This window comes from Gopherus evgoodei, chromosome 5, assembly GCF_007399415.2.
Source record: "Gopherus evgoodei ecotype Sinaloan lineage chromosome 5, rGopEvg1_v1.p, whole genome shotgun sequence".
NCBI lineage: Eukaryota > Metazoa > Chordata > Testudines > Testudinidae > Gopherus > Gopherus evgoodei.
Window position 1 is genome coordinate 129,629,881 of NC_044326.1, and position 22,887 is coordinate 129,652,767.

Consider the following 22,887-nt stretch of genomic DNA (forward strand, 5'->3'; position numbering starts at 1 on the left):
TAATCAAGCAGGAAGTCACTGATGCTTTGGTCCTCTTGTAATTGTACTTAATTCTTGGTTAACAATTTAAGGCTCCTACGATATATGTTATGCAGTGCTATTGGCTGAAAAAATGTTTATTTCACATTAATGTTAGTCTGTCAACTCCAGCAACTCCTAACTGTTGCCATCCGCAGATGACAGTAATGAAACTTTTCTGAGAGTTTTAATCCAGGATGACCAGTGCCATGTTTTATTTTTAATTCTATACTTATTCACAATTTTTAAGCTTTATTTGGCAAATTCACCCCATCCTTCATCAAGTACACAACCTAAACTCAAATTCAGGAAATTCTTTTGGCATCCTAGAAAGCTACGGGGGTAAGCAAAGTATCCAGAGAACTGCTAAGATAAAAGCCTGTAAAACGTCAAACTTGAAAGATGCTTGCTAACTGAATTTTCCCACAATGTAAGTGACAATTTAAATTTAATCTGCTTTTACTCTGTTGATCCTCTTGGCAACACATATGTACATCTGAGAATGAAATTAAACTCCCCCTTCATCAGTCAAATCAGCCCCCATTTAAAAGCAACATTAGGAAATGCACATTTCAGTTTCAAGTATTACACACACTTGAGTCATCCTGCCAATTTATGTGTATTTTTGTTTTTAGTTTTTCTCCTCATCTTGCTATAAGAACCATACAAACAATAGGTAAAAAAACTGTACAGGAAAAACAGTGAAACTGTATATGCACAAAGTCTTTCAAATGCACTAAACCGACAAAAAACCCTTTTCCCTCTCTAATCTTCACTACAGTAAGCTAGGGGCTATTTGTAACATAGTAGATTTGAAAAATATTCAAAGGTGTGATTTCAAGTCTGTAGTGGTTTTCAAGTCCACATCTTTCCCACGCTTCTAGGCAAACTGTCTCGACTCAACAAAATCATGTCAGTCAGGGCTCTCCATATTCACTGCATCTGATCATGGTCTAAATACTCATCTGGGAATTATGACTCAACAATGCAGAAAATGAAAGCTTCTAAACAAAGGATGGTAAATGCACAAACAAAAAACAAAATGCTTAATTACTATGACAACCATTTCTCCTATTCAAAGAGGCATAATTTTTTTTTAAATTACTAATATAATCCAGAAATTAATCCACCATTTAAGAGACATAATGGCTCTCTTGACAATTTCCATTAGAAAAGTGAGAGAGTGATCATATATGAAGACATCCTAAACATTCTGGCAAATTGTTTTTAGAAGTTTTCTAGAAGTATTAGTATGGGTCTCCTGAAAAACACAAGAAAAGGTATTTTGAGATACTGAAACTGTCATTGCAAACGTACGTAACGTAACATTTACACTATACTTCATTATTTTATCCAAAAAATATCAAATTCAGAGTGAGGCAATTTAAAATTGTTTAAATTCCTTGGGGGGGTGTTTTTTTGTTTGTGTTTTTTTTTTGTTTTTTTAAGATGATCATGATTTCAATCCAGTTGAGACTTTGTAAAATGCATTTGAAAATGTGTGCTATAATGAAACACATGGTGTTTTTTTAAATGCCTGAGGGTATCTTATTTGATTTTTACAAAACAGTTATAAACAAAAACAAAATATTGAAAGTATTTAAGCAGCGAGGACATTGGTCACATAAAGCAGTTCCACTGACTTCAACAGGACTACTCAAATGCTTGGAAACAAAGCATGTACATGAAAGCATTTGTAGCTCAGGAGTTGAAAAATTTATTAAAGAAAGTTTCACTTAGAGGCAAAACATCCATCATTCCAAATCAAATGCTTCAGTGTTAAAAGTTAAGATTTTCAATATATTAAAGTTGTGTAACCAAATTTTTTTTTTTTTTAATCACAAGCTAAAATTTTCAAAAATAACTTCAAATTCAGCTCCTCCACATGGGATTTTTCCACCTCAGTGACTTTAAAGGGCACAAGTCCAAATTACTTCAAACGCAAGCCCTGATGAAGGGTATAGCCAAGTCTAAACATTTCACCTTTGGCTTGGGGAAGTTTGATATATCAGAAAGTGGTGTCAGATGCAAACTGTGTGGGATATTTGTTTGTCAATTTTGTGTCTGAGTTTGTGGTGTTCTTACAGAAAAGATGTTAATGAAGCTTTAGATTTGTCTTTTTCAGCACAGAGGAGCATCTTAAGTGCCACACTTTAGTAGGAAAAACCTCCGAATATGAAATTCTACTATGAGGAAATAAAACACTTTACTTTCATCTGATTTTATTGTCTTTTAAATTGTCTTAAATTGCTCAAGAACTAGCAACACAAACAGCATTTCAATACAACAATTAAATAAAAATTTTCAGTTGTGATTTTAGTCACCTAGACCAGATGTGACAAGTGAAGTAACTGGGCATGTAGTATCTGAAGACTCAGGCCTGGTCTATACCACGCGTTTTAAACTGATTTTAGCAGCGTTAAACAGATTTAATGCTATATTCGTCCACACAACAAGGCTTTATATCGCTATAAAGGGCTCTTTAAATCGGTTTCTGTACTCCTCCCCAACAAGAGGAGTAGCGCTAAAATCGGTATTACCATATTGGATTAGGGTTAGTGTGGCCGCAAATCGACGGTATTGGCCTCTGGGCGGTATCCCACAGTGCTCCACTGTGACCGCTCTGGACAGCAATCTGAACTCGGATGCAGTGGCCAGGTAGACAGGAAAAGCCCCACGAACTTTTGAATTTCGTTTCCTGTTTGCCCAGCATGGAGCTCTCATCAGCACGGGTGGTGATGCAGTCCCAAATACAAAAAGAGCTCCAGCATGGTCTGTACGGGAGATACTGGATCTGATCGCTGTATGGGGAGACAAATCTGTTCTATCAGAGCTCCGTTACAGAAGACGAAAATGCCAAAGCATTTGAAAAAAATCTCCAGGTTATGATACAGAGTCCACAGCACAGTGCTGCGTGACATGCGTAACGGAAAGCCAAAGAATCAAATGGACGCTCATGGAGGGAGGAAGGGGGGACCGCGGACTCCAGTTATTCCACAGTCCCCGCAGTCTCCAAAAATCATTTGCATTCCTGGCTGAGCTCCCCAATGCCTGTAGGGTCGAACCATTGTCCGGGGTGGTTCAGGGTCTATCTTGTTAATTTACCACCCCTCCCCCTCCGTGATAGAAAAGGGGGGAAAATCGTTTCTTGACTTTTTTATATATCACCCTATGTATACTGCATGCTGCTGGAAGACACGGTGCTGCAGCAGTAAACAGTAGCATCCTCTCTCCTCCTCTCCCCGGTGGTAGACGGTACAGTGCAAGTAGGACTGATAGCTATCCTCGTCATGAGCCCATGAGTGCTCCTGGCTGGCCTCAGGTGAGGCCGGCCGGGGGCACCTGGGTAAAAATAGGAATGATTCCCGGTCATTCCTAGTAGATGGTACAGAACGGCTAGTAACAGTCCTCATCATAGCAAATGGGGGCTGAGCTCCATCAGCCCCCTCCCTTTCATGTGTAAAGAAAAGAGATTCTGTACTGCCTGGACTATCATAGCAGCGAGATGCTGGGCTCCTCTCCCCCACACCGCTTAATGTCCTGCCTGGACTATCATAGCAGCTGGAGGCTGCCTCCCCCTCATTTTATCTCACTAACAAGTCAGTGTTTCGTATTCTTGCATTCTTTATTACTTCATCACACAAATGGGGGGGACACTGCCACGGTAGCCCAGGAAGGTTTGGGGAGGAGGGAAGCAACGGGAGGGGTTGTTGCAGGGGCACCCCCTAGAATGGCATGCAGCTCATCATTTCTGAGGGATCTGACACGGAGCAGCTGTGCTCTCTGGTACACTTGCCCCATATTCTAGGCAGGACTGAATCTATTTTAGATACTATAAAGGAGGGATTGACTCGGGGAGTCATTCCCATTTTTGTCTTTGCGCCCCCGGACGACCTCAGCCAGGGGCACCCATGACAACAGCAGTCAGTACAGAACGACAGATAACCGTCATCTCATTGCCAATTTACAATGGCACAGCAAATGGTACAGAACGACTGATAACCACCTCTGCTGTCATGCAAAGGCAAATGAATGCTGCTGTGCAGCGCTGCAGCATCGCCTCTGTCAGCAGCATCCAGTACACATACGGTGACAGTTAAAAAAAAGCTGAACGGGCTCCATGGTTGCTGTGCTATGGCGTCTGCCAGGGCAATCCAGGGAAAAAGGGCGCGAAATGATTGTCTGCCATTGCTTTCCCAGAGGAAGCAATGACTGACGACATTTACCCAGAACCACCCGCGACAATGATTTTTGCCCCATCAGCCACTGGGATCTCAACCCAGAATTCCAAGGGCCGGGGGAGACTGCGGGAACTATGGGATAGCTACGGAATAGCTATCCACAGTGCAACGCTCCAGAAATCAACGCTAGCCTCGGACCATGGATGCACACCACCGAATTAATGTGCTAAGTGTGGCCATGTGCACTCGACTTTATACAATCTGTTTTACAAAACCAGTTTACTTAAAATTGGAATATCCCATAGTGTAGACGTACCCTCAGGGTAATTATTTTTTTTGCCATTAAGAAGCAACATGATCTAGTATTTAAAGCATGGGACTGAGTCAGGAGAATTGATTCTATTCCTATCTTTGTCACTGAGTTGCTGTATGACCAGACACAAATCAGGCTCATGCCCCAGTTTTCCCCATCTGTAAAATACCCTCCCATATCAAGCACATTTAGAGCCTCTGATGAAAGGTGCTACGCAAGTATTAGCTGCAAACAAAACAAGGAAGTAGCTAAACTATTTACAGTAAATGTGTGAAGTGGACTTCTACAATACAGAGGATATTAACTAGAAAACCAAGATGAATTCTGCCCCTCATCACCCAGATTAATACAGACAGGATGAAAACCATCAACACTGTTTTGCTGGCTAGAGGCTGCCTAGACTTTTGTAGCTGCATTAAAAAAAACCATGAAACAGAAAAGCTTCTTAGGATAGTTGGAACAAAAATCTCCTCTCCACGTTTAGAAAAGATAAGGGGAGAATGTTACTCTCCAGAAAAACAAGGCATTTGTTCTTTAACATACAAAGAGAGCTATCTTCAGGAAGTACCTAGTTAAGGAGTTTCCACTTTTCAGTAGGTCTCTTGAGCAATCATCTTTGAGCACTACTATTGGTCTAATTTTAAAGGCAAATCATAATGAATGTTTAGATTGCGGTTGTGAACTGCCAAAATGGCAGCAATGGGTAAGACTGTAGCCCCAACAGCCTTTCTGCTTCCCATTACCTATAGCCAACCGAAACCACTTCAGAAAGAACACTCACTGCTGAGACCAGGAAAATAGACTGAGGAAGGCTAGTTTGGGGGTCAACCACCAACCCACCAGACTTGGGTTCATTGGGGGCTTACCTGCTCTTAGGAGCCTCAAATGCTAGTCATCAGCATTAATACGTTACTTTTGACATTTCTGGTGGCAGTGATAGCCCTGACTAGACTGTTTTGGTGAAAGTCTATTTCAGTCTTGCAGGAAGCCTGCAATAGCAGCTTTGAGATGTGTTAACACTGATCTCAGTTAGGAGTTAGCTCAGATGCCCAGTAATTTAAATGTCAACTTTGTTAAACAACCTTTCTGCTGATCAAAGCATGTTAGGGAAAAAGGAGGAGGAATCACATCTAGCAAGTGTTAATTTGTAGATTGCTTGCAAGGAGTGGGAGAAGGGGAGCCCTCAAAACCCCATACCTCTGTGGGCTCCTCTTTCCCTCGGCTCCTATGAGAAAGGCAACACAGCTTCTCCCATTTCCTAGGGCCCAATCTACAGAGGGAACTCAACAGTCCCTCTCACTGCCAGTACAGTTTACAGCAGCTACACTACTTACAGCCTCTCAATTACCAGGTTCTCTAACCCCAATTCTCCAGCCCTAAAGAAGCATGGAGTGGGCAAGATTCTCAGAGCTGAACTGTTCTGAGAAATGCCTCAAACATACACATGTACTTCAGAGCATCCCTCAGTTATAGCCAACCCTATCATTCTCACTGAACTTATCTCAAGCACAGAGTCCAAAAGGAGATAGGGTACCCTGTTTGTAGTCTCCATTTGAAAATGCCAAGGATTCAGAGCTTCCAAGTCCTCTGTTGTTGTATAGATTAGACCAGTGGCTATCAAACTTTTTTGCTGGTGACCCCTTTTCATAGCAAAACCTCTGAGTTCGACCCCGCCCCCTTCTAAATTAAAACACTTTTTAATGTATTTCACACCATTATAAGTGCTTGAGGAAAAGTGGGGTTTGGGGTGGAGGTTGACAGCTCGCGACCCCCCCATGTAATAACCTCACAACCCCCTGAGGGATCCCGACCCCCAGTTTGAGAACCGCTGGATTAGACTATGTATTGTGAAAGTGTACAAGACATCAGAGATCTGGTTCGAGAAGGAATCAGGGCACACTACACTGATACCTGGTAACCCTATGGGCAGAAAGAGCTAATGCATCCATAGAAGAAATTTGTAAGACAGCCCCCGGTCACATGCTACCACTTTTATCAAGTACTACAAGATGGATTCCTGTCCTCTGCAGAAGCATCCTTTGGCAGGTTGTGACTTGGAAATGATTTTGCCCTTTGAGTAAATATTAGACTGGGGTCCTAGTGGGGGCCAGCTGAGGTCACTCAATTTGGGTGAACTGCAAGGAATGGGGCAGGCAATCCCCAAAGCTGGTGGATATTTTAAATACTGAGGTTTACCAAGCCAGCATAAAACAGCTTCTTTATTACCTCACTGTTTGCCTAGAAGCCAACAACAACAGTTCCCCTTGAAGTAACCCAGCTTCTGGCCTCCATCCAGGTACGCAAGTCAAACATGATGATTTCTGAAAATCTTATTCGTCATATAAAAGACAAGGTTCTACCAACCCCAAAAGATTGGACACATTACCTTCCAGGTTAATGAATATTTCAGATCTACCCAAACACACACATACAGCCAATTCTTATTAACTAAGCTAAAATTTATTTAAAAAGAAAAGAGTACTGATAAAAGATCAATTTACATACAGACATGAGTTCATTTCTTGAAGTTCAGATACATAGCAGAGATGGTAAGCTTTATAGGTGCAGAGTTCCTTTACAATTTAGTTCTTAGGTTATAGTCCAATGTCCAACATCACCTTCAGGGAGTACCAGCGTAACTGGGATCTCAATCTGACAACTCAAACTTCCACTGATGAAGTTTAAGCAGACCTGAGATAAACAGGATTGGAACCCAAGGATCTTTTATACAATTTCAGGCCTTCTTTGACAAGTTGTAGTACCTCGGGGAACAACAGACCCTCATTTCCTAAGCATCGTTAATTATTCACACAGATTAACATAAGGCCAATGGCCTGTTTCTCCACCATTTACAGATGATTTGCTCTACATTTCAAAGAGATGAATACAGTGATATCCCATGTTATAATTCATTTAAATGCCTAGGATGTTTTCAATCTCTGAATGAACAGAACAGAACACAGACAGGGACTGTTGATTACATTGTTGACCACTACCCATATACAAAACACGAACATTATCTCCTCATATGTCTAAGGGTTGAATTTGAGTAATTTATCTGCAGGATGTTTAATCTTTCTGGCCACGCGTCACAATCAAGCACTACAAGGTGGACTTCCTGTCTTCTGCAGAGGTGCTGCAGGCTGTGACGTGGAAAATGATTTGCCCTTTGAACAAATATTACAGATAGGGAGGGATATCATTTCCCTTTTTCTGACATTTTCCTATAATTCTCAGAGCCCCTCTGATACCTAAGGTATGGCACTTCTCAGTGGGATGCTGTGGCCTTGAACAGAATGTAGAACCACTTCTTTGGAAGCAAGGAAAGAAAAGTTCACCTTCAAGATAAATGATTCTGGAGCTCTGAGCACCACCTCATCCTCACGGGACAGGGATGACACTATAGAGCAGTGGTTGGCAACCTGCGGCATGCGTGCCAAACACAGCATGCGAACTGATTTTGAGTGGCACGCAGCTGCCTGCCGCGGTCCTGGCCCCCAGCCTAACTCAGCCCTCCCGCCCACTGCTCTCCCCTGCGGGGGCAGGAGGCAGAAGCTTGGTTCTGCGGCAGCCAAGCTTCCCCCTCCCCTGCTTCTTCCCTCAGCGTGGTGCTTTCCTGCCCCGCCTCCTCTCCTTCTCTGAGCCAATCAGTTGATTCATGAATGTTCAAGAAGGCTGGGTGCAGGTTGGGCATAACTCATTGTCTGGCAAGCTGTCTCTCAGACAGAGCACCATTTGGATTTCATTCAGTGTGTTTTAGGTGACTGCCACACCTGGATGGTTCAGAGGAACCAGCAGGGAGGCACTGCAGCTGAGGCTCCAGGGGCATTCCAACACCCAGCTAAAAACTGAGCTGGGAGGAGACCACAGCTCACCACTGCCCTAAATTTTTTTTACAAGAAAGCCCCCCTCAGGCAGACACGAAGGCAATGAGCTGCACACTGCCATGGAGGCAGAGAATCTGGAAGCAAGCAGGAGCTGAGGGCAAGTAGCCAGACCATGTGGCTGCAAACCTTTCATCCACCTCTGAGCTGCAGAGAAGAGAGCAGCCCAGACATCAAGAATTATGGGAGATGTTGGGTTGCAGAAACAGTTTAATTCACTAACTACAGATAATATTTCCTTTCTTTAATAAATCAATTATTGTTGTGATCAATCAATGAAGCTTAACCAATAGAAGGTTATGGAGTGATTTCAGCCCTAACTACAAATGCCTACAGGGGAAACAGAAACTTGATAGTGGGCTCTTCAATTTAGCAAAGTTATAACAAGATACAAAGGGTGGAAGATGGAGAAATTCAGACTGTAAATAAGAAAAAATTTTAACAGTCTGGGTAATTAACCATTGGAACAATTTACTAAGGGCTATGGTGGAGTCTCCCTCATTGGCAACTTTTAAATCATGATTCGGTTATTTTTTTTTAAACATATGCTCTAGCTGAAACAGGAGTTATTTCAGCGAAGTTCCATGTTATGCAGATGGTCAGACTAGATAACAGTGGGCCCTTCCTGCCTTATAAACTATCAAATTATTAGGAGTTCCTTACAACAGCATCAGCAGTTCTATCAGATAGGATAAAATACTACAAGGGCTATGGGCTGATTAGCAGTTGGGCTTGACAAGTTCTCTCACTGTTCAAGATGAGAAAGAGAAAGTGTGTAAACAAAAAACCCCAAGGAAATTCCCTAGTCTTCTGCTTCCAGGTTCTTGTGAATTAGCTCACTGCTGTTGGCTGAATCCTGATATACTATAGTGTTTTACTGAAGCCACTCCACTGAAATTTTAAAAAGGCAAAATTATTTCTATTCACATTACATTGTGTAAAACTCTTTGTTAAGCCACCTCAGCTTTTATACTTAATCTACACGGCAGTATCTCTTGAAAGTCAAATTGGAAGTTTTCTAATATTTTGTTCTCTTATGGCCAGCCTATCTGCTTACCATATTGATTTTTAACCCCTTTAGAAACAAATGCAACTGAAAATTCTTATCTTATCTCTACCCCCAGTGAAACTATAACAAACAGTGTCTATATCATGACAGAAAGGCCAAGAAACATCACTGTGAGGAAGTTCTGAGGTATCAAGTATAAGGAAAAAGTACCTTGATCTTCCAGATTTATTTTCTAAGGCATAAATAGATCTGTATGTTTTATGAGTGTACTATTACTAGTTTCACAGTGTTAGTCTTGAAATCTAATAGCTAGCTAATGTAGTGCTCAGAAACACCAAATCCCACCTGGCTATCAACAGTCACCACCACAGTTATAGTAAAAGACATACACCCAAGAAAAATCAAACCAAAACATATTTATAAGTAGGTTTTATTAACTTGTATTTTAGCAGGTCTACAAAGTTGCAACAGTTGCCACACACACTAAATTGTGAAGATGAGCTCAATCACTAGACTTAGATAAACCATACAGAGTTTTTCCTACAAAAACTTCAAAATTACTGCTGTTATTTAGATACTAAATAATTTAAACCACAAAATTCTTTTAAAATTATTTATATCATGAGATTGACAAAACAAAATTAGACCTTCATATATACACCTTTGTCACTATATACCCACACTGATTTTACCCACTTCCCATTGTAGCACACCTCAAAAAGCTGAGGATGAAGGAGGCAAGGAGAAGACTAGGGAGAGATCACTACTCTGCGCTGCCTTTTATAAAATGCTCTAACCCAGTGTTTCTCAATCAGTGGCTCAGGGCCCCACAGGGGGCCTCCAAGCAGGGCCAGCATTAGACTTGCTGGGGCCCAGGGCTGAAAGCCAAAGCCCACCACATTGAGCTGAAGCCCAGGTCCCTGAACCCTGACCAATGTAGCTTCATGGGGCCCCAGGAAATGGCCCTGCTTGCTACCCCCAATGCTGGAACTGGCTTTTATATGCAGAAAACCAGTTATTGTGGCACAGGTGGGCCATGGAAGTCTTATAGCACATTGAAGGGCCCTCCAAAAGAAAAAGGTTAAGAACCTCTGCTGTAACCATTACATCACTAATGCTTCTGCCGCAACTATACCAGAAATTTCCCCTGGCAACTGCCCACACTAACAACCTATGCAACCAATTAAAGTCATCTTCATGAAAAGAAAAATTAAGAATAGGACAGAAAACAGGAAGTGACAACCTGCAGATGTATGCACAGCTAGAGCAACAATGGGAAATGTAGCTAGTGAAGTTTCAATAATTTGGGTTGGTAAAGATTAACAAAAGTAAAGACTTTCACCCAACAAGATGACCTACTGTCAAATTAGGGTTCCCACAGCTCCTTAAAAAGGGTGCCCCATTACATTTCTTCTCAGCATGCATCTCAAATTTTTCCCCCACCTCCCTCCATTTATACTTTTATGAAGCTTTGAGAATCTAGGTATTACAAGTTTTCATTCATGGTATATATATTTCAACAACTTTTAGTCCAGGTATTATCAAATATATTTCTAAATTACGATTTGTTTGATTAGATTAAGTTAAATTTTCCTCCTCTCCACAAAAACACATGCAAAGTAAAATTCCATGAGAGCCTGAAGTAGACTCTTCCCCTGCTAAGGCTTAATTTTTTTTTTTTTCCTTAAATGGGCCAGCCACCAATAGCAATTTAAATACAAATATGCAAGTAACTGTAATAGGTAATTTAAACATAAAAACGGCCATACTAAGTTAGACCAAAGGTCTATCTAGCCCAGTATATGTCTTCCCATGATGGCCAATGTCACGTGCCCCAGAGGAAATGAACAGAACAGATAATCATCAAGTAATAGCCAGGGATGGACCTATCCTCCATGAATTATCTAGTTCTTTTTGAAACCATGTTATAGTCTTGGCCTTCACAACATCCTCTGGCAAGGACTTCTACAGGTTGACTGTGTGTTGTTTGTTTTAAAGTTGCTGCCTATTAATTTCGTTTGGTGGCCCCTAATTAAAGACTGTAAGATGAATAGTACCAGCACCAACAATGGGCCAAAGCCAAAACATTCTACACTGGCATGATCAATTTATCAGTGCTGTTAAATACAAAACAAGTTCCATGGTACAACATGCTCTCTAACCAGATAGAATAGTACACACCCACTGGAGAGGGAAGAGATTTTTCTACAAACAGCTTTTAGTATGTCCAACAAGCTGTGTAATTTGAATATATTCACAGGAAGCTATATTACTGAAAATATAGCAAAGTTTGGTAAACCTACCCCTGCTTGGGAAAATCCATTTTTAAAAAAAATGTCTTAAATTCAGGGGAAAAAATACATTAGCCATGCTACTTGTAACAGATCATTTTCTGGGCATCTTCACCCATACGCAACAGACTCAGAAAGCAGCAGTTATGAACTAAGGGTAAAATTCTCAAAAGCATTTAATTCACTTAGGTGCTTTAGGTACTTGTAAAAATTTTACACAAAGTCTTTGAATGGGCTTACATCCATGATGACAGGATGAATTTTCAAAGCAATTACAGCCACATTCATGAGTCTTATATATAATATTAATAAATATAAAATATTTCAGATAAACTAATTCCTGCATTTTATTCCACTTTTTATTGTTGTGTGAAACTAATATTTTAAAAAATCTTCCTTCTTCTCTGACCCAACACACCAATATTTTCAAATCTGTACCCATGTATTGGCCATTAACATTTCACCAGTTTATCTCTGGTCTTTTTAAGATGAATATCCACTCATTTCCATTTAATCTTCCCCTTGTCTATTTATTTCAAGCTTATTTAAAAATACCTCTATTTCTAGGAGCTAGGAATAGAGGACAAGATTTTCAAGAATTTAGGTGCTCAACCTGACACCTTAAAGAGACCTGATTTTCAGAAAGTGCAGCACACCAACTCCTGAAAATCAAACACTTTATAAATTGTCTCCACCTTAGTATAAAAAATAGTTTAAGTATCCCAAATTACCATTCACTTTAAAAAGGTATCTTGGCAAGACCAATTAAAGCAAGCTCTTCTAAAGCACATCTGACATCATAACCAAACCTGTAGTGTTGGGTCATATAAATTCAAAGTATGTATCATACAGACCTATGCCATTGTATGCTACCAAAATGTTTCAGGGACATTTAGTGAGGCAAATCAGCGTTAGTATTTAGCTCCTTCCTTATGAATTACATAGAAGAAACCTTCTGTGCTTCTATTTTTGATTTGCCCACTCATGACCAGCAGCAGCATATCAGTATAAGCTTACGTGCACAGTACCCCAAGAAAGTGAGAAAAAAACGAAATCCAAGTAATCTTGCAATGGTGCTTACAACTGATACAGCCACGAATATTTATAATGTCCCACAATTGTATAGTTTAAGAATTTAAATATCAAGCTTCATCATGTTTTCCACATGACATCAACAATTACCCTGAACAGGACAAAGTTCAGCCATTTTATATTGATTTTAATTTTAAAGTTACAAGAATTGCAAACCTTTAATAAGACTATTCTGTTAATTCAGCATCTACCTTCCAAAGGAAAGATACTAAAAAAATTAATTTTGCATCCAAAATAAAAGGCTTTTTCCTTTCCTCAATCAGGATAAATTAAGTGGCCTCTAAGAGACATAATCAAAATGTTTTTATAAACTGTCCCAAACAATTAATTTCTGAAGCAGAATGACTAAAAGTAAGAATACTGTAACGAAAAAAAATTTGGACCGAGGTCTATCAACCATAACTATAGCACCGCTTTCATTAGCTGCCTTTTTTCTACTCATTAAAAGAAAGATCCAAATTTCTCTAACTTTACAAATAATTCATGGACTCCATTGTCTAAGGCACTAAAATACTTTGATTCATTTAACAAGGAAGTGTAGTAATGAAGTACCATAATTAGTAATGCAAGATTAACAGATTGCTTTCACTGCCAGCAATATCCTAGCTGAGTATGAAGATTCAAATGAAAACCCATTTTCACCTATACATTTTGGATTCATATTATACAAGAGAGACTTGTCACTACAAGAATAAACATCTGAACAGTCTTAGAAACAAGGTAGGATAAAAATCAATCATGCTTGGTCATGAATCACAATCCTTTTGCCTTCAACTTTTTTTTTTATAATAAAGAGTCAGCTTTTACAGCTCTTTATGACTGGGTGCTATGAAACTGAACTCACAAGCAGGTATCAAGGTTTACTTGTAATTAAACAGAATATTAATTATGCATTTGGGGGATAGAGGTATTGTAGTGTTCTGCAACATCGATCTGCAGCCATCTTCTCACTAGGGTGACCAGACAGCAAATGGGAAAAAATCGGGACAGGGTGGGGAGGGTAATAGGAGAAAAAGACCAAAAAGACCCAAAAATCGGGACTGTCTTTATAAAGTTGGGGCATCTGGTCACTCTACCTCTCACAACGGGGAAATATTGATTGAAAACAGGGCTTAATCTTGAATTTGAGAGACATTGATCTGGCCTGCCCCCAACCTGGTTAGAGACGAAGTAGTCATTTCAGTATTATATGGACACCCTGGAGAAAGCAACCTTTCAAATCTAGACCAACATATTGTACAAAACAGCCTTAAACGTTTTGCTCCTGACATGTCTGTTGCACTAACACAAATTCTCTTAAAATGCTGGAACCTAAATACCTGCATTAAATCTTCCCAAAATGGGGACACCAGACTACATCTCCAAATTATGCAAAAGAAAGATTTGATGTGAGTTTACATTTAGGATGAGTAATCTGACACCTCTCTGAATATTTAATACATCTCATCCTTTACCACACCAATGAACTTCAATCTGCAGTGTTTCCTTTGTATTCCAACATGACATTGATTTAAAGATGCATTCAAATACAATGCAACAGCGCCGTCTTTCCTCTTGAGGAAATTCAGTGCAGAAAACGCATGTTGAACTTAACATTATATTCATACACAACGAGAAAATTTAAAGTTATGGTTAGTGGTCACATACAAAAATTCTGAAATGTATATTTGCAATATACAAAAAGAAACTTTTCAATTAATTAGGAGTCCGGTGGCATCATAAAGACTAATAGATTTATTTGGGCATAAGCTTTTGTGGGTAAAAAACCTCATTTCTTCTCAATGAATTAGTCATAAAAAGGACTCGCTCAAACAAGACTTCCTATAACTGAATTTCTTATCCAACAAACAAAAAGGTCACGTGTACAGGACAGGAAAAATTCATGTTTCAGTTTAATTTCATTTATACTAATTGTTGCTGTTACTTGTGATGCCATTAGATAAACTCAAACATGATTAAACTAGCTAAGAGGGAAAGCTAGAAGTGCTTCCACTAATTTCCAATGAGAGGTCTTCAAATAAAAATCCATCATTGCTTACCAATGTCATAACTACATACTATGAACTGGATGACAAAAGGAAGTTTGCACAAGCCATCTGTAATTCAAAAGCTTCTCATAACAGTCTACCTCTGTATTTTTAGGTAAAACATACAGCAATTTTATAGTAACCCAATTTCCACAGATATGCACACAATGAAAGTGTAAGGAAATTATGCAAGACCTATCAGGAGATTTCAGGCATTTATGTTTTCAAAATGAGAGTAACTGATCCTTCTCTCGGTCTCTTATTCACAGAAACTATCTTCACAGCTTTTTAATTTCCTTTATATTTTAAGAAGACTATGCTATTATTAATTGGTTTGAAGGATGAATTTTTCTCTCTATATGCAATTAAGCGCATCTTTTAGTCAACAGATAAAGTAGTGCAAGCTCACCCCTCACATTCCCACCACTCAGTTAATTGCAACAATCTCCAGCTACTAATTGCATCATTTAATAGTGCTGTGTTTTTAGAATATCTAGCTGGCCTAAGCTAGTTCTGCTGTAAAAAACATGAAGAGCTCTTAAGTAAGTTCAAGAAACATTCAGTTTCAGATGCCAGCAAACATTTGATAGTTACAGAACTGTTGAAAAACAAATAAGGTTTTTCTCCAAAGATACAAACATTAATCATTGACATGTGCCATTCTAAGGAACAGACTTCCAGTTCTGCCTTGTGAACTTCTATTTGCTGTTTTATTAACGAGAGGGATGTCTTTTCTATTAAAGATAAAATCTTTTTACCAAGAACCAGTTATCTAACGGCTGAAGTTAAAAATGTAAACTAGTCCAGAAGAGTCAGTGATGGAAACAGGAATTTAATCTGATTTTAACTGATCTGATGTCAAGTGTCAAGTGTCATATGTATTCCAGGCTCAAACCTTGGAACGTATCTAACTAAAACGCAACCATAGTGCAGAGAATCAGTAGCTTACTGGATCACCTTGAGGCTTTGGCCACCTATACTGTCTCCCCTCTTTTAAGAGCCTTGCTCTTAGGACTGTTCTCTTCTCGAAGTGTTTGCTGCAAAATCTGGTAGGCTGCTGTGACACACTGCAATCCCAAGTGATATCGCTGGGGGCCCATATTTTATTAAATGTATGTATCACTGCAGGCTAAGGACTGTATGAAACTCCAGGGGGCAGGGTTTCCACAATTCCTCCAGGAATCAAAAACAGTGGGGGCATTAAGGTAAATCACTTAGGGCATGGCTACACTGGAGAGTTGCAGCGCTGGTGATGGGGTTACAGTGCTGCAACTCACTGTGTCCATACTTGCAAAGCACGGCCAGCGCTGCAACTCCCTGGTTGCAGCGCTGGCTGTACACCTGGTTTGCTTGGGGTGTAGCGATTCCAGCGCTAGTGATGCAGCGCTGGTCATCAAGTGTAGCCACCAAAAGCGCTGTTATTGGCCTCCAGGGTATTAGGAGGTATCCCAGAATTCCTGTCCACAACAAACCAGAAGAATGGCTGAACTCCGATCTCCCCGTAGCTACTTAGCTAAAAAACAAACACAGCTGCTCTTTGCTCCAGCGGCAAGCGAGCGGAGGCAGGGGAATTGCTTTGGAATGTTCACAGCTGTTTGCTTGAGGAGAGAGGGGAGAGGTAGTGTTGAGCAGCTGCTTATATGGTCTAAAGACTATTTAGGAGTGCATAATTTGCATTTAGTGAATAAGACACAGGTGGGGGAAAGGTCAAAACTTTTAAAATGATTGAAGGTAGGCACTGTGTATCTTCCAGTCCTTAGAACTTGCAAGGCAGGGAGCTGAGAACAGTGTCAGCTCCAAAAATCCACTCTGTCTCCCCCACGCTCCCTGTCACACTCCACCTCACCCCCCTCTTTTGAAAAGCACGTTGCAGCCACTTGAACGCTGAGATAGCTGCCCACAATGCACCACTCCCAACAGCGCTGCAAATGCGGCATATGTGGCCACACTGCAGCACTGGTAGCTGTCAGTGTGGCCACACTGCAGCGCTTTTCCTACACAGCTGTACGAACACAGCTGTAACTCCCAGCGCTGCACATCTCCAAGCCATACCCTTAGGTTGTAAACACCACTAAGCAGGTACAACCCACTGGGGAAGCCTGCATATAGTGGTTCAAACTGAGTTTTCTAGAGACCAGACAAACAAAGAAAGGGCTTCCAGCATAAGGCAGCTGTGCTTAAACTGACTCAGAACAGGTCTACATTTCAAAAGCTGCAGTGGCACAACTGCACTGGTGCAACTCAGCAGTCCTACGGGAGAGTTGATAAGTCTTTCGGTGGATGACTCTGGGTATAGTTAATGTGCATTTAAATCTGTTCTCTTTGTAATGCTTTTTGCTTGATTACAAAGAACCATGTAGTAACTTGTAACTGGTAGCAATGTACTATTCATAGCCCTCAGAGAAAGCAAAGCATAGGCCCGGTAACTTTTCGAAACTGGCTTGCTGGGACTTTCACAGTGTAAAGCAGGGAGCTGTGAGGCTTTAACACCCCCCCCCCCCCCCCCATGAGATAGAGAGATACTAGATGAGTTACTTCAGTACTACTTGGAGGAATTGCATATTTAATGTCAAGTGAGACAGAGCATGGTACAGAAGAGATGGAATGCAGCTTTGGAGGCCACTGGTCAGATCCGAAGGGAATATAATATATCTATGTTGATGTGAACTAGATACCTTCAGTCTGCGCCAGAATCATCCACACAGGGCAATTAGAGCACAACATTTTGATGCACTCTGCAATTCATAATCCCATCACCTGCACTGCGACAGTGCAGACATAGCCTTAGATTCTCTCCTCTCTGTGGGCTATCATTATGTCAAGCCTCATGAACATGCTAGGAGTGGTAATCATATCAAAGAAGCAAAGGAAATGTGCTGAAAGTACTGTTATCCCAAGGTAAAATACAGATTTTCCCCAATGGATCAATAAATAAGGATTTACAGGAAGTAGCCTTCAGAGCAACAGAAAGTAGGGAAAAGACTAAATTTATGGCTGCTGAAGTGTATGTATGCGAGTGTCCCTATATTGGATTTGAACTTTTCTGGGAATTTACAGATTACCCCAAATCAGACACTGCTCTGTTCCACGTTTTTGTAACCAGAAATAGAACAGGAGAGAGGCTCTATCACCCTTCTCCACAGGAGACAATGGATAGCTTCAGGCCTATCGTGATTCCTTCCTAGGCTGAATTATGACATGATGAGTCTACATCTTGGGACATTTTCTAAGGAATATCCCCTTAAGGGAAGTCTCCCAAAGCTCACTCAGCCATATGGAAACTGAACAATACTCCGCAAACTGGGGGAAAGAGTCAGATCACAGAGGAGGGGATTTCAGTCCAGATTAGGCTGACACAGAGTCCGGCAGACTTCCTGAAAGAAAGGTCTATTTTCCCCTCAAGCAGCTATTCTCTCCCAGTGGATTTTCCTGATTGAACCCCAAGGGGACTGTCTGGACTGGTATAAAGCTTCTATTTTTTCCTATATTGTCTGGCAAGGGCAACTGACTTTCTATCATCTTCTATACCTGCTCCCTAATAACTTACCACGTGCCACTGTGACCAGGAAACAGAGTCCAGCTACAGCAAAATGGCATATTCTGTGGCATCTTGGAAATGTACGACTTTCCACAGCCATAGAAAAGAGAAGCCCACAGGGCCCTGACTGAAATAAATGGGGCAAGTTTATATTTCTCAGAGCTACTATTTCAGACTGAATGCAGAGTAAAGCAGATATCACTGCATCTGTTTCTCTCTGAAATTATAAGGGCTATCTATAATTTTTTTTGTAAATGAAACTCTGAAAAATGTGTCTTTCCTTTGGATCATTCAGGTGCAAGGAACAAAACTGAACACAATCCCAATCCCATATGTGAGTGCTGTTATACCTGAAGCAATTGAGGGAGCCATGCATAGACAAACTTGCTTACAATAGAAAATGGGTAGGCTCCACCATGTACAGGACAGCAGGTGAAAGCAAAGAAATTGCTGTCTTGCACTGTCTGAGCGCTGGTGGATAAAAATATCTAAATCTGGAAGTTCTTTTCATGGTATTTTAGTTTTGCAGAATAATGAATTTTAGGATCCTGACTAAGTCAAAGTACTGGCAGAATAGGGTTAAGAAATATAGTTCGGACACACATGAGATAAATCTGTTTTCTAAAATTTTGTTTAACTAATCTGCAATTGTAACTCTTTGTATTTTAGAAGCATTTTATTGTATATTACATAGTTTCCAAATTTCAGCAAGGTTGTGGGTCATTTGTAATTAATTTTACTTCTAAATTCCATGCTGTGGAGTTTGAAGCTTTTTAACAAAGCTTATCAAACACACCATGCCCAATAGGTAACTCTCAGCTGGAGATGATCTCACTTGTTAATTAGTCCTCACTTGACTGGAAATCAATGTAATCAGAAAATCAGCTCCCATAGAAACATGATTTGTAGAACAAGGCACATAAAAAAAAAGCAGATTTTAATTTAAGTATTTTATTTAAAATCAGATGTATTTTAAATAAGTTTATTTTTAAAAAGAAAAAGTATTTTAATTTAAATTTGGAATTGTGACAATCTATGTTAAGGATTAAACTAACAGTAATCTATTAAAATTATTTAAATAAAAAAATATTCAAGCAGGACATGCTGGATGCAAAAGTTTTAAAAGAAAATCAAACCAATGAATGGTAGAAATGTGGAGCCAGAGTTTGCTGAAGTGCTAAACCAGCTTTTGACAGCAACAGCTTCTTCTGCAGGTTAAGAAAGACTATTTACTTCATTTAAATTTTTTTAAAGTTAAATTGGAAGTTGAAAAAGCAGGACAGCTTGTTTTCCCTTTTCCAGTCTATAAGTATAAACAAGATGTGAGAGGATGAGATCTACCTGTTCTAAAGTCTTCCTTTTGTTTAATAAAACAGTTTTAATTGCAAAACATGTTTTATCAAAAACTTTCATAAAAAGAGATCCAGCACATTTACGGTAGTTTTACTTAATAAAAATAATATTTTAAAAGGCAGCTTGTGTGAATTTTAGCCGAATTCCACTTTCAATCCAAATGCAGCTCAATACAAAAGTAAAAAATTAGTCTAATAAAAAAGAAATGAATCACCCACAATTTTCCAACATAAGTAAACATATAAAGCTACGTTTAGCTGTAAAAAAGTGTGTAGATATAGCTTATCCTCCTGGTTAGCAAAAAGTAACACACTAAATTTAGTAAGTCTATATTTGTCTGCAAACAACATGTTTTAATGATTACCAATAAAAATTACAAATGCAAAATAAGATTAAATTGATTATTTAAATCAAGGTTTCCTGCTTGCCAATTTAAATCATGATTAAAATCATTTTAAATAAATCTACTCTGTACTATAGAATTGACCATTTTGTCCATTACCAGTGTGTGTTTTCTGATAACGCAAATCCAACAATCCAGCGTAAACATGAAATTAGTCCTTGCTATCAATCTTTCCAGAAATAGCACAACTAACTTGGTGACACCACAGTGTACTCACATCTGCAGTACATGCCTGTGTTTCCCAGCACAACTTCTCAAACTATATTGCATAAGGTATCCAGCTGAAGTCTCAGAAGGAGTGGTGTCAGCCTAGAAATACTTGTTTCCCCATACGTCATGATACAAGGCCAACCGACAGTGTCCTGTGGAACGCAGACTTCTGAATATCAGATAGATTTGGAAGGATCGCAGTGGCTCAACCTTTCGCTGAATACCTCCAATAGAAACATCAAGTCCACAAAACAGATTTCACCACATTACTTTTTTTTCCAGATAGGTCGATAGACTCTAGCAACAAACTGTCTTGTTGAAGGTATCAGAATCTCAAACAGTCATGGTTTTTAGTCCCAAAGGAAATTAATCCAGATGGATCTGGAGGGAGAGACCCTGGTCATAGGACATCTCTGGATTTACAGGAAAAATTGGTTTGGCCACTTTTTGTGCAGCCAGTATTATGGGAGTGGAAAAAAAAGAGAGTTATAGATTGGACAATCTGCAGACTGAAGAAATTACATAAAACAAATCATGTAAAAGGAATCTTAAGGCTGCAAAGTTAAGCACTCGAAAGACAGGAAGTTAAAGAATTAAAGTTTCATGTACAACCTTCCCTTAGCCTCACTACACATATACATTACGATATTCTCTTCAAGTTCTTATTCTATATCAGCACAATAACTAAGGGCTTGTACTCACTACCACTTATGTCAGTATAATTTACTATGCTCAGAGGCGTGAATAATTCACCACCCACCAAGTGACATAAGTTACATTGACCTAAGCGCCAGTGTGGACAGTGCAAAAACATGACGATTACTGCTTGCTCCCAAGCAGCTGCACAGTGTAACTTATTACAATCTCTTCCATTCCACCTGTATTTCAAAGGTGATTGGTCCGTTTCACCACTGATCCCTGATCTTGTCATCACCATCCTGCTGCTCCTAAAAGTTACGCAGAGTAGGGATGTGGGGTGATTGAGACCAAAGGCAGAGGTGGACCAAAATCAGCATGGCAAAATCTCAGACACTTAACCAAGAGACAGATAGGAGACAGTATTGAACCCTCACAAAAACACAGAAGGGGATAGAACGCCCCTCTACTCTCTCCACCCTGTCCACGTGCTGACAAAGGAGAATGGAGACAAAACCTTACCCATACACAGACCAATAACCAAAAGTTTATTTACCCTCAGCATAAGACAGAGATGAAAGATGGGGTGAACTTTCCCTTTCCAAAACCAAGGACTGGAGTGTATATACCATGTATCAGAAAATTGCTCCTGAAAGCCACTGGGAACTGAATCCTATCACCAGTCATTTAACCGCTAGATAAGTATTTCAAGCAATGTTAATAGTCTTTTCAAGCAACTACTAAATTAAGCTGTATTGACATATTGTATATACACAGAGATACAGCTGATGCAGAGGAAAAAAACCCTGAAGATCCATAGTAGATTTACAGAGGCTCCAGCAATAATTCCTAGTGTGCCATCTGAAACAAACTCACAGTATTTCTCTAGTAGACTGAAGCATACAACTGTCCAAATTGTCAGAGGCTTTTTTACACTTTGAATTATAAGACTATAATGATCACTATGTGCCACTAAGCAACAAATACAAAAGTAACCGTCTAAAGTCCATAAAACTTAGAGATAAAGATCTAAGTAAAGGATTTAAAGAAAGCTAATAAAAATTTTAACAATGAGAGAAAGATTGAAAGAAAGGTTAAAATAAATTAAGAAAAATATATAAACACAACAGTTAGGAGCCCAGATACAAGACTTAAAATACTTCCCCACCCACTGAGTAATATTCTGTTAAAAATCAGTTTCACTCTCCATACAACCCAGTTAATATGCATGTGATCTCTCTCTCTCTCTGTCTGTCTATATGCCAGAATGACCAATTAACTCTTAAAAAAATAATAATTGGGATACACTTCCCAATTCTTTGGGTCTGGATGCTTCTCTCCCTGCAAATTAGTCTCCATAAATTAATTTCAGACAAGCTGGTCTTCTAGGTTGTACTCACCAAACTAGGCAAGAGTAAGGATGGTCTTGTGGTTAAGGCACTGATTAAGACTTAGGAGAATTACATTCAGTCCCTTGTGCCCTTGGCCAAATATCTGTTTCAATTCCTTATCCATAAAATGGTCATACGGTAGAACCTCAGTTATGAACACAAGAGTTACAAACTGATCAGTCAACCACACATCTCATTTGGAACCAGAAGTTCACAATCAGGGAGTATCAGAGAAACAAAAAAAGAAGCAAATACTATACAGTACTGTGTTAAATGTAAACTACTAAAAAAATAAAGAGAAAGCAGTATATTTCTTCGGCATAGTAATGTTTCGAAGTATTAAGTCAATGTTCAGCTGTAAACCTTTCAAATAACCACCATAAAATTTTGTTCAGAGTTGCAAACATTTCACGGTTATTAGCAACCTCCATTCCATACATGTTCATAATTCTGAGGTTCTCCTGTACTACTACTTCCTTACTTCATAGGGTGTTGTAAGGATAAACTGATCAATGCCTAGGAGGAGCTAGATGTGATAAGG

The 22,887-nt window shown here is 39.6% G+C and overlaps 1 protein-coding gene across 1 annotated transcript in view; it reads right to left on the reverse strand.

Moving 5' to 3' along the window:
• The window catches only part of BMP2K (BMP2 inducible kinase), a 116,264-nt gene that overhangs the window by 83,768 nt on the left and 9,609 nt on the right, over nucleotides 1-22,887 (reverse strand).